Raw genomic sequence first — 11,830 nt, 5'->3', positions numbered from 1 at the left:
TCTGGCATGCTGTAGTATCCGCTGTGTTCCCCTCACTGCATATGTAGAGAGATAGATACTTACATTGAAGAAAAACACACACACACACAAACCACAACCCAAATAAAACAAAGTAAACAATCGTATGGCATGCTGTAGTACAGGTCCATGATCAGCCCTCTGCTACACTGTGCACCTGCTCCGTGGTTCTCTTCTCTACCCGACAGGTAGAAAACGACCCATGGAGAGGCCAGGGAGGAGCTTTTTTTTTCTTCTCTTTTCCACAAATAGCATACTATGACAAAGGCCAGAAAAGTGTGATTGTTCTTCTATTAATGGACATCAATATATACAGCCTGTTCCAAAAGAAACGCAACCAACCTGTTTGCAAAATCAAAGTGCAAAATTTATTTTGCAAATAATATTTCATGAAGTTACATACGTGACGATATAGGGACAACTCAAACACACGACACACACAGACACACAACAAAAGTGCAACATTTATTTTGCAAATAATATTTCATGGAGTTACATACGACACACAACAAATTAGACAGCTGTCTGCCGAGCGTTTTTAATTGGTCACCAGTTACTGCCCTCTAATGTGGAGAGGGTGAAATTGACATCGCACGTGAACAGTGCCCACGTGTTTGTGAATGGATCAAGTTTCAACTGAGCTGGCAATACAGTAGAAAATAGCAGTGACTTCTTCAGCTGGACTGACGGCAGAATGCCTCGTTTGTCTAAAAATGAAAGAGAGCGTGCTATTGGCATGCTTGCCGCTGGCCAAACGGCCCAAGCAGTCAGTCAGGTCATGAATGTTCACAAATCCACCATTTCTCGTCTAGTCATTCGGTTGAGGGTGACAGGTAGCACAGATGATACTCCCAGGTCAGGACGGCCTTCCGCCCTCACTGCTCGACAAGAACGCTTCATTGTGCGAAGTTACCGCCAAAATCCCTTCCAAAGTGCAAGAGCAGTAGGGAGACAGACTGTTAATGCCCAAGGAAGAGTCACAAGCCCGCAGACTATCTCAAGAGTGCTTAGAAGAAGCAATTTGCGTTGCCGGAGACCTTATCGAGGCCAGATCTTGACACCACGACACCGTCTGCTCCGCCGAAACTGGATAACAGCCCATAGAAACTGGCGACGAGAATGGGATTCTGTGGTTTTCAGTGACGAGTGTCAGATCAACCTACAAATATTATTTGCGAAATAAATTTTGCACTTTGATTTTGGAAACAGGTTGGTTGCGTTTCTTTTGGAACAGGCTGTATGTATCATACTTGATTAGCAGGTTATGTTGAGCGTGTCTGCGGTTTGGAATGTATTTAGTGTCTCTGCTTATGTGTGTGGTGATTGCTCACTTCAAAAAGAAACATCAAGTTTGTGAATTCCATACCAGTAATACAGACAAGCATAACAAGATGAACCATAGACCAAACAAAGTATGGCGGAAAGAAGTAACAAAAGCACCTGTGGATACATTTTACAGAAAAAGACAAACGACGAACAAATAACCACAAAAACATAAACAAAAACAATAAAATAAAATAACAACAACAAACATTTCTCTATTTCTCCCTAAAATATTACTTGAGTTGCAATGTGCTTTTACCTTGAACACCCCCGCCCAAACAGGAGGAGCTTTTTAATATCTCTGAGTGCATGCATGTTTCAGTCGCTGTCAGAGTCAGAGGTAATGCGGACCTTTTCTGTGGTTGACTTCAAGGCTATACCCGACCGTCGCACAACAGGAAGATGACGGTTGGAGTTGGGGAGTGAAGAGGAGATGGGGAGTGATGGTTGGAGTTGGGGAGTGAAGAGGAGATGGGGAGTGAAGAGGAGATGGGGAGTGAAGAGGAGATGGGGAGTGAAGAGGAGGCGAAGGCGAAGGCGAAGGCGAATTTTTATTGCATCAAACACAATGTGTATGTACAAGGGGGAGAAATAGTTAGCATGTGAACAAAGTGGACTTGACCGTCCGGAAGCAAGGCAACTTAAAATCAACACCTAGCACAAGAAGTAAAAACAGAGAAGAAAAAAAAAATACAGTAAGATGAAGACAAGGATTTTGGGTTGTACGATCATACCGGTCTATTTCACAATTGATTTTCTCTTTGTCTAAACGCGTAGAACACATAATTTGACAATGCAATCAGTCGTAATTTGTTGTCAGTCTGTAAAATACACAACGATGAGTTGGAGAACTGGTCAAGGTCAAAACAAGCACCAATGTACTTTTGACGGATTGCATTGTAAGCTGGGCATTTAAACAGGAAGTGGTTTTCATTTTCTTCAGTTGATTTACAAAATGTACAATTTCTGGATTCAGCGCACTCGGGATTATAGCGCAGTTTATTTACCTTCAATGGTGTAATGCCCAGTCTGAACTTTGTGTACATTTTGCGTATGTACTGGTTTTCAATGACACCCAGATACTTTTCTTTTTCAAGTTCTCCTTTAAACATCCTGTATACATCAAATCTCACACTTGTATCAAGTTTACAGTGCCAGTTTTGCTCAAAGCAGTCTTGCAGACGTTGCTGTAATGTTCTAATAAACGCACATTCCCTACCTACAGACCCGTTCAACCACACATCTCCAAATCCATTCATGCAAAGGAGGCATTTAACTTGTGAGACCCAATTCTGTTTTCCCCTTTCAACTGCGTTTTTTAACATGATGTATGACATCTTTGCATATCTCGAATCCGGCATACAGTTAAGTCTCAACCAGTACTTTACGCTTCGGATATTTGCTAGGATTGACAAAGTGCATCTTCCAAGTTCCCCATACACCATCTGGTTTGGACTGTTTGACGAGATCCCGAGTAATCTTTTACAGGCATACATGTGAACCTTTTCAATCTGTGAACAGTCAAAACATCCCCATAGTTCTGAGCCATAGAGCAAGATGGGAGCAATTTGCGCATCAAATAGTTTGAAAAATATGTCCATGTCGTGGCATCCTATATTCCATAAGACTTTAAAAATTTCAATGACACCTTGTTTGGCTCTGGTGATTGCGTCATTAAAAGAGAGATTCAAACGGGCTTGGGTTGTGAATGTCAGACCGAGATACTTGTAAGAGCTAGCACTTGATACTTGCGCGTTTCCGTAGAACCATTTCTCACTTTTGGCTAAATGACCACCGTTTCGAAAAACAACGACATTGGTTTTATTCATGTTTAGCCTTAACCCAAGACGCTTTGAAACGTTATGTAAGATGTTCAGTTGGTTTTGCAAACCCACAATGGACGATGATAGCAGTGCAATGTCGTCAGCGAACATCAAAAGAAACAGTTCGATCTCGCCGGGAAGCATTTGAATTCCGTGTCTGCCCTTACATATTATTTCCGAGGCAAGTTCGTTTATAAGAAACGAAAAAAGCGTTGGGCTCGCTAGACAGCCCTGCTTCAGGCCTTGTAGGCATTCAAAATAATCAGTATTGCCAGAGTTACATCGGACGCAAGAGAGAACAGATGAGTACATTGACCTAAGCATGTTAAACATTCTTCCTTTTACACCAATCTTTAATAAAACATTCCACAAAACATCCCTTTTAACGGTGTCAAACGCCTTTTGAAAGTCCACAAAAGCAACATATAACTTCTTTTTTAGTTGAAGCTGCTTGGTAACTGCTGCATAAAGAGTGAACATGTGGTCAATTGTGGAGTAATTTTTTCTAAAACCCGCCTGTGACTCAGAGAGAATGTTGTTTTCCTCAGCCCACGCTGTCAAACGGGCATTCATAATACTGGTATACAACTTGCTCACACAACTTAACAAAGAGACGCCTCTATAATTGTCAGGGTTCTCATCATCACCTTTCTTAAATATTGGTTGAATGATAGCCTTTGCCCAATCTGAAGGGTAGTCACCAGTCCTAAAAAGGTCGTTGAACAACGTCAAAAGATAGGGGACGATTGTGTCACCTGTGGTTTTTAAGAGATCATTTAAAACGCCATCTGGTCCCGCTGCTTTCCCTTTTTTTAAGCCACTTAAAGCAGTCCTCACTTCTTCTTCGGTAATATCACTGTTGAGAATGTCGCAGTCAAGTTCGTTTTCTTCTTCAGTGTCAGTATGGTCATGTTCTTGAACATGCCTTCTATCATCATCCTCGTTAAGTACTTTCTTAAAATGATCATACCATGCCTGATTGTCAATAGTTCCTGCGGGTTTACGTTTCCTCCTGAATTTCTTTATCTCCTTCCAAAATGCATGAGAGTCAGAAATATTCAACAGCAGGCTATTCACTCTATTTTGTTTATGACTGTCTTTTTTCTGTTTGAGCACTTTGGAGTATGACTTTCTCTCCGTTAGGTATAACATCTTTAACCTGTCTTTCTCTTGTCCTGTCTTTTCCTTTTTGTACATCCGAAATGCCTTGCGTGTTTGTCTTTTTAATTTTCGGCATTCAGAATCGAACCACTTGTTGTTTTCGGAGATTAAAGGTGAGTCATTTTTAAACACCCTTTCCATTGGTTTAGCAGCGTCTTTCAAAGCACACGTAAACAACTCCACTGACCCCTCTGCGTCCTCTTTGATCATAGCTGTAGCAGCGGCCAGTTTGTTTACAAAGCTTTCAGACTGGATCAAAGTTTTGACCTCTTGCTCTTTTTCTCTGTCCCATATGAGTCTTTTTGTAGGTGGCTGTGTTGCTTCACTGATGGGAGGACGGACATGGGCACAATCGACGCTAAACGTAAACCAGAGGGGCATATGCGATGACTCAACTCTCTCATCTACGGCTAGACGTTTAGAACGTGACGATAATTCATCAGAGACAACAAAGTAATCAATGACGCTATTTCCATGTACAGAAACATATGTAAAGTGTTCTGATAAATCAGGAGTGCAGTTACCGTTTAAAATATGCATACTAAAAGATGTACAAAGGGAAAGTAGCTCCCAACCAAATTGGTTAGCCACCTTGTCCTCTGATGACCTGGTGCAAACGTAGGGATCACATCGCTTATCGGCGCTATCCATTTCATCGACAGGGCACACGTTAGATTGATACTGGCCTGTTCTTGCGTTTAAGTCTCCACAAAGAATGACCTGCAAATCTCCATGTTTTTCAAACATGTCAAGGAGACAACACTCTAACTCATCGATATGGCATTTAGTCTGTTTCGTGTTATAATATGGCGACGTGGAGTGAAGAGGAGATGGGGAGTGAAGAGGAGATGGGGAGTGAAGAGGAGATGGGGAGTGATGGTTGGAGTTGGGGAGTGAAGAGGAGATGGGGAGTGAAGAGGAGATGGGGAGTGAAGAGGAGATGGGGAGTGAAGAGGAGATGGGGAGTGAAGAGGAGATGGGGAGTGATGGTTGGAGTTGGGGAGTGAAGAGGAGATGGGGAGTGAAGAGGAGATGGGGAGTGATGGTTGGAGATGGGGAGTGAAGAGGAGATGGGGAGTGAAGAGGAGATGGGGAGTGAAGGGGAGATGGGGAGTGAAGAGGAGATGGGGAGTGATGGTTGGAGATGGAAAGTGAAGAGGAGATGGGGAGTGAAGAGGAGATGGGGAGTGATGGTTGGAGTTGGGGAGTGAAGAGGAGATGGGGAGTGAAGAGGAGATGGGGAGTGATGGTTGGAGATGGAAAGTGAAGAGGAGATGGGGAGTGAAGAGGAGATGGGGAGTGATGGTTGGAGTTGGGGAGTGAAGAGGAGATGGGGAGTGAAGAGGAGATGGGGAGTGATGGTTGGAGTTGGGGAGTGAAGAGGAGATGGGGAGTGAAGAGGAGATGGGGAGTGATGGTTGGAGATGGGGAGTGAAGAGGAGATGGGGAGTGAAGAGGAGATGGGGAGTGAAGAGGAGTTGGGGAGTGAAGAGGAGATGGGGAGTGATGGTTGGAGTTGGGGAGTGAAGAGGAGATGGGGAGTGAAGAGGAGATGGGGAGTGATGGTTGGAGATGGGGAGTGAAGAGGAGATGGGGAGTGAAGAGGAGATGGGGAGTGATGGTTGGAGATGGGGAGTGATGGTTGGAGTTGGGGAGTGAAGAGGAGATGGGGAGTGAAGAGGAGATGGGGAGTGAAGAGGAGATGGGGAGTGATGGTTGGAGATGGAAAGTGAAGAGGAGATGGGGAGTGAAGAGGAGATGGGGAGTGAAGAGGAGATGGGGAGTGAAGAGGAGATGGGGAGTGATGGTTGGAGTTGGGGAGTGAAGAGGAGATGGGGAGTGATGGTTGGAGATGGAAAGTGAAGAGGAGATGGGGAGTGATGGTTGGAGTTGGGGAGTGAAGAGGAGATGGGGAGTGAAGAGGAGATGGGGAGTGAAGAGGAGATGGGGAGTGAAGAGGAGATGGGGAGTGAAGGGGAGATGGGGAGTGAAGAGGAGATGGGGAGTGATGGTTGGAGTTGGGGAGTGAAGAGGAGATGGGGAGTGAAGAGGAGATGGGGAGTGAAGAGGAGATGGGGAGTGAAGAGGAGATGGGGAGTGAAGGGGAGATGGGGAGTGAAGAGGAGATGGGGAGTGATGGTTGGAGTTGGGGAGTGAAGAGGAGATGGGGAGTGAAGAGGAGATGGGGAGTGAAGAGGAGATGGGGAGTGAAGAGGAGATGGGGAGTGAAGGGGAGATGGGGAGTGAAGAGGAGATGGGGAGTGATGGTTGGAGATGGAAAGTGAAGAGGAGATGGGGGGTGAAGAGGAGATGGGGAGTGATGGTTGGAGTTGGGGAGTGAAGAGGAGATGGGGAGTGATGGTTGGAGATGGGGAGTGAAGAGGAGATGGGGGGTGAAGAGGAGATGGGGAGTGAAGGGGAGATGGGGAGTGATGGTTGGAGTTGGGGAGTGAAGAGGAGATGGGGGGTGAAGAGGAGATGGGGAGTGAAGAGGAGATGGGGAGTGAAGAGGAGATGGGGAGTGAAGGGGAGATGGGGAGTGAAGAGGAGATGGGGAGTGATGGTTGGAGATGGAAAGTGAAGAGGAGATGGGGAGTGATGGTTGGAGATGGAAAGTGAAGAGGAGATGGGGAGTGATGGTTGGAGTTGGGGAGTGAAGAGGAGATGGGGAGTGAAGAGGAGATGGGGAGTGAAGAGGAGTTGGGGAGTGAAGAGGAGATGGGGAGTGATGGTTGGAGTTGGGGAGTGAAGAGGAGATGGGGAGTGATGGTTGGAGTTGGGGAGTGAAGGGGAGATGGGGAGTGAAGAGGAGATGGGGAGTGATGGTTGGAGATGGAAAGTGAAGAGGAGATGGGGAGTGATGGTTGGAGATGGAAAGTGAAGAGGAGATGGGGAGTGATGGTTGGAGTTGGGGAGTGAAGGGGAGATGGGGAGTGAAGAGGAGATGGGGAGTGATGGTTGGAGATGGGGAGTGAAGAGGAGATGGGGAGTGAAGAGGAGATGGGGAGTGATGGTTGGAGATGGGGAGTGAAGAGGAGATGGGGAGTGATGGTTGGAGATGGGGAGTGAAGAGGAGATGGGGAGTGATGGTTGGAGATGGGGAGTGAAGAGGAGATGGGGAGTGAAGAGGAGATGGGGAGTGATGGTTGGAGATGGGGAGTGAAGAGGAGATGGGGAGTGAAGAGGAGATGGGGAGTGAAGAGGAGATGGGGAGTGATGGTTGGAGATGGGGAGTGAAGAGGAGATGGGGAGTGATGGTTGGAGTTGGGGAGTGAAGGGGAGATGGGGAGTGAAGAGGAGATGGGGAGTGAAGAGGAGATGGGGAGTGATGGTTGGAGATGGGGAGTGAAGAGGAGATGGGGAGTGATGGTTGGAGTTGGGGAGTGAAGAGGAGATGGGGAGTGAAGAGGAGATGGGGAGTGATGGTTGGAGATGGGGAGTGAAGAGGAGATGGGGAGTGAAGAGGAGTTGGGGAGTGAAGAGGAGATGGGGAGTGATGGTTGGAGATGGGGAGTGAAGAGGAGATGGGGAGTGAAGAGGAGATGGGGAGTGAAGAGGAGATGGGGAGTGATGGTTGGAGATGGGGAGTGAAGAGGAGATGGGGAGTGATGGTTGGAGATGGGGAGTGAAGAGGAGATGGGGAGTGAAGAGGAGATGGGGAGTGAAGGGGAGATGGGGAGTGAAGAGGAGTTGGGGAGTGAAGGGGAGATGGGGAGTGAAGAGGAGATGGGGAGTGAAGAGGAGATGGGGAGTGATGGTTGGAGTTGAGGAGTGAAGATGAGATGGGGAGTGATGGTTGGAGTTGGGGAGTGAAGGGGAGATGGGGAGTGATGGTTGGAGATGGGGAGTGAAGAGGAGATGGGGAGTGATGGTTGGAGATGGGGAGTGAAGAGGAGATGGGGAGTGAAGAGGAGATGGGGAGTGATGGTTGGAGATGGGGAGTGAAGAGGAGATGGGGAGTGATGGTTGGAGTTGGGGAGTGAAGAGGAGATGGGGAGTGATGGTTGGAGATGGGGAGTGAAGAGGAGATGGGGAGTGAAGAGGAGATGGGGAGTGATGGTTGGAGTTGGGGAGTGAAGGGGAGATGGGGAGTGATGGTTGGAGATGGGGAGTGAAGAGGAGATGGGGAGTGAAGAGGAGATGGGGAGTGATGGTTGGAGATGGGGAGTGAAGAGGAGATGGGGAGTGATGGTTGGAGTTGGGGAGTGAAGGGGAGATGGGGAGTGAAGAGGAGATGGGAAGTGAAGAGGAGATGGGGAGGGAAGAGGAGATGGGGAGTGATGGTTGGAGTTGGGGAGTGAAGGGGAGATGGGGAGTGAAGGGGAGATGGGGAGGGAAGAGGAAATGGGGAGGGAAGAGGAGATGGGGAGTGATGGTTGGAGTTGGGGAGTGAAGGGGAGATGGGGAGTGAAGAGGAGATGGGAAGTGAAGAGGAGATGGGGAGGGAAGAGGAGATGGGGAGTGATGGTTGGAGTTGGGGGGTGAAGAGGAGTTGGGGAGTGAAGAGGAGATGGGGAGGGAAGAGGAGTTGGGGAGTGAAGAGGAGATGGGGAGTGAAGAGGAGATGGGGAGTGATGGTTGGAGTTGGGGAGTGAAGAGGAGATGGGGAGTGATGGTTGGAGATGGGGAGTGATGGTTGGAGATGGGGAGTGATGGTTGGAGATGGGGAGTGAAGGGGAGATGGGGAGTGATGGTTGGAGTTGGGGAGTGAAGGGGAGATGGGGAGTGAAGAGGAGATGGGGAGTGAAGAGGAGATGGGGAGTGAAGAGGAGATGGGGAGTGATGGTTGGAGATGGGGAGTGAAGGGGAGATGGGGAGTGATGGTTGGAGTTGGGGAGTGAAGGGGAGATGGGGAGTGAAGAGGAGATGGGGAGTGAAGAGGAGATGGGGAGTGAAGAGGAGATGGGGAGTGATGGTTGGAGATGGGGAGTGAAGGGGAGATGGGGAGTGATGGTTGGAGTTGGGGAGTGAAGGGGAGATGGGGAGTGATGGTTGGAGATGGGGAGTGAAGGGGAGATGGGGAGTGATGGTTGGAGTTGGGGAGTGAAGGGGAGATGGGGAGTGAAGAGGAGATGGGGAGTGAAGAGGAGATGGGGAGTGAAGAGGAGATGGGGAGTGATGGTTGGAGATGGGGAGTGAAGGGGAGATGGGGAGTGATGGTTGGAGTTGGGGAGTGAAGAGGAGATGGGGAGTGATGGTTGGAGTTGGGGAGTGAAGGGGAGATGGGGAGTGATGGTTGGAGTTGGGGAGTGAAGAGGAGATGGGGAGTGATGGTTGGAGTTGGGGAGTGAAGGGGAGATGGGGAGTGAAGAGGAGATGGGGAGTGATGGTTGGAGATGGGGAGTGAAGAGGAGATGGGGAGTGATGGTTGGAGTTGGGGAGTGAAGGGGAGATGGGGAGTGAAGAGGAGATGGGGAGTGATGGTTGGAGATGGGGAGTGAAGAGGAGATGGGGAGTGAAGAGGAGATGGGGAGTGATGGTTGGAGATGGGGAGTGAAGAGGAGATGGGGAGTGATGGTTGGAGTTGGGGAGTGAAGAGGAGATGGGGAGTGATGGTTGGAGTTGGGGAGTGAAGAGGAGATGGGGAGTGATGGTTGGGGTTGGGGGGTGAAGAGGAGATGGGGAGTGAAGAGGAGATGGGGAGTGAAGAGGAGATGGGGAGTGAAGAGGAGATGGGGAGTGAAGAGGAGTTGGGGAGTGAAGAGGAGATGGGGAGTGAAGAGGAGATGGGGAGTGATGGTTGGAGATGGGGAGTGAAGAGGAGATGGGGAGTGATGGTTGGAGATGGGGAGTGAAGGGGAGATGGGGAGTGATGGTTGGAGATGGGGAGTGAAGGGGAGATGGGGAGTGATGGTTGGAGATGGGGAGTGAAGAGGAGATGGGGAGTGATGGTTGGAGTTGGGGAGTGAAGAGGAGATGGGGAGTGATGGTTGGAGTTGGGGAGTGAAGGGGAGATGGGGAGTGAAGAGGAGATGGGGAGTGATGGTTGGAGATGGGGAGTGAAGAGGAGATGGGGAGTGATGGTTGGAGTTGGGGAGTGAAGGGGAGATGGGGAGTGAAGAGGAGATGGGGAGTGATGGTTGGAGATGGGGAGTGAAGAGGAGATGGGGAGTGAAGAGGAGATGGGGAGTGATGGTTGGAGTTGGGGAGATGGGGAGTGATGGTTGGAGATGGGGAGTGAAGAGGAGATGGGGAGTGAAGAGGAGATGGGGAGTGATGGTTGGAGATGGGGAGTGAAGAGGAGATGGGGAGTGATGGTTGGAGTTGGGGAGTGAAGGGGAGATGGGGAGTGAAGAGGAGATGGGAAGTGAAGAGGAGATGGGGAGGGAAGAGGAGATGGGGAGTGATGGTTGGAGTTGGGGAGTGAAGGGGAGATGGGGAGTGAAGGGGAGATGGGGAGGGAAGAGGAAATGGGGAGGGAAGAGGAGATGGGGAGTGATGGTTGGAGTTGGGGAGTGAAGGGGAGATGGGGAGTGAAGAGGAGATGGGAAGTGAAGAGGAGATGGGGAGGGAAGAGGAGATGGGGAGTGATGGTTGGAGTTGGGGGGTGAAGGGGAGATGGGGAGTGAAGAGGAGATGGGGAGGGAAGAGGAGATGGGGAGTGAAGAGGAGATGGGGAGGGAAGAGGAGATGGGGAGTGATGGTTGGAGTTGGGGAGTGAAGAGGAGATGGGGAGTGAAGAGGAGATGGGGAGGGAAGAGGAGTTGGGGAGTGAAGAGGAGATGGGGAGTGATGGTTGGAGTTGGGGAGTGAAGAGGAGATGGGGAGTGATGGTTGGAGTTGGGGAGTGAAGAGGAGATGGGGAGTGATGGTTGGAGATGGGGAGTGATGGTTGGAGATGGGGAGTGAAGAGGAGATGGGGAGTGATGGTTGGGGTTGGGGGGTAAAGAGGAGATGGGGAGTGAAGAGGAGATGGGGAGTGAAGAGGAGATGGGGAGTGATGGTTGGGGTTGGGGGGTGAAGAGGAGATGGGGAGTGAAGGGGAGATGGGGAGTGAAGAGGAGATGGGGAGTGATGGTTGGGGTTGGGGGGTGAAGAGGAGATGGGGAGTGAAGGGGAGATGGGGAGTGAAGAGGAGATGGGGAGTGAAGAGGAGATGGGGAGTGATGGTTGGGGTTGGGGGGTGAAGAGGAGATGGGGAGTGAAGGGGAGATGGGGAGTGAAGAGGAGATGGGGAGTGATGGTTGGGGTTGGGGGGTGAAGAGGAGATGGGGAGTGAAGGGGAGATGGGGAGTGAAGAGGAGATGGGGAGTGATGGTTGGGGTTGGGGGGTGAAGAGGAGATGGGGAGTGATGGTTGGGGTTGGGGGGTGAAGAGGAGATGGGGAGTGATGGTTGGGGTTGGGGGGTGAAGAGGAGATGGGGAGTGAAGAGGAGATGGGGAGTGATGGTTGGGGTTGGGGGGTAAAGAGGAGATGGGGAGTGAAGAGGAGATGGGGAGTGAAGAGGAGATGGGGAGTGATGGTTGGGGTTGGGGGGTGAAGAGGAGATGGGGAGTGAAGGGGA

General features: G+C 49.8%; 1 protein-coding gene across 1 annotated transcript in view; it reads right to left on the bottom strand.

Annotated features, from left to right (window-relative positions):
* Positions 1 to 11,830, bottom strand: part of LOC138948184 (sodium/mannose cotransporter SLC5A10-like) — a 77,227-nt gene that overhangs the window by 9,709 nt on the left and 55,688 nt on the right. The window lies entirely within an intron of this gene.

Source organism: Littorina saxatilis, linkage group LG15, assembly GCF_037325665.1.
Source record: "Littorina saxatilis isolate snail1 linkage group LG15, US_GU_Lsax_2.0, whole genome shotgun sequence".
In the NCBI taxonomy this organism is placed as follows: domain Eukaryota; kingdom Metazoa; phylum Mollusca; class Gastropoda; order Littorinimorpha; family Littorinidae; genus Littorina; species Littorina saxatilis.
This window is presented reverse-complemented; position numbering and strand designations above follow the sequence as displayed.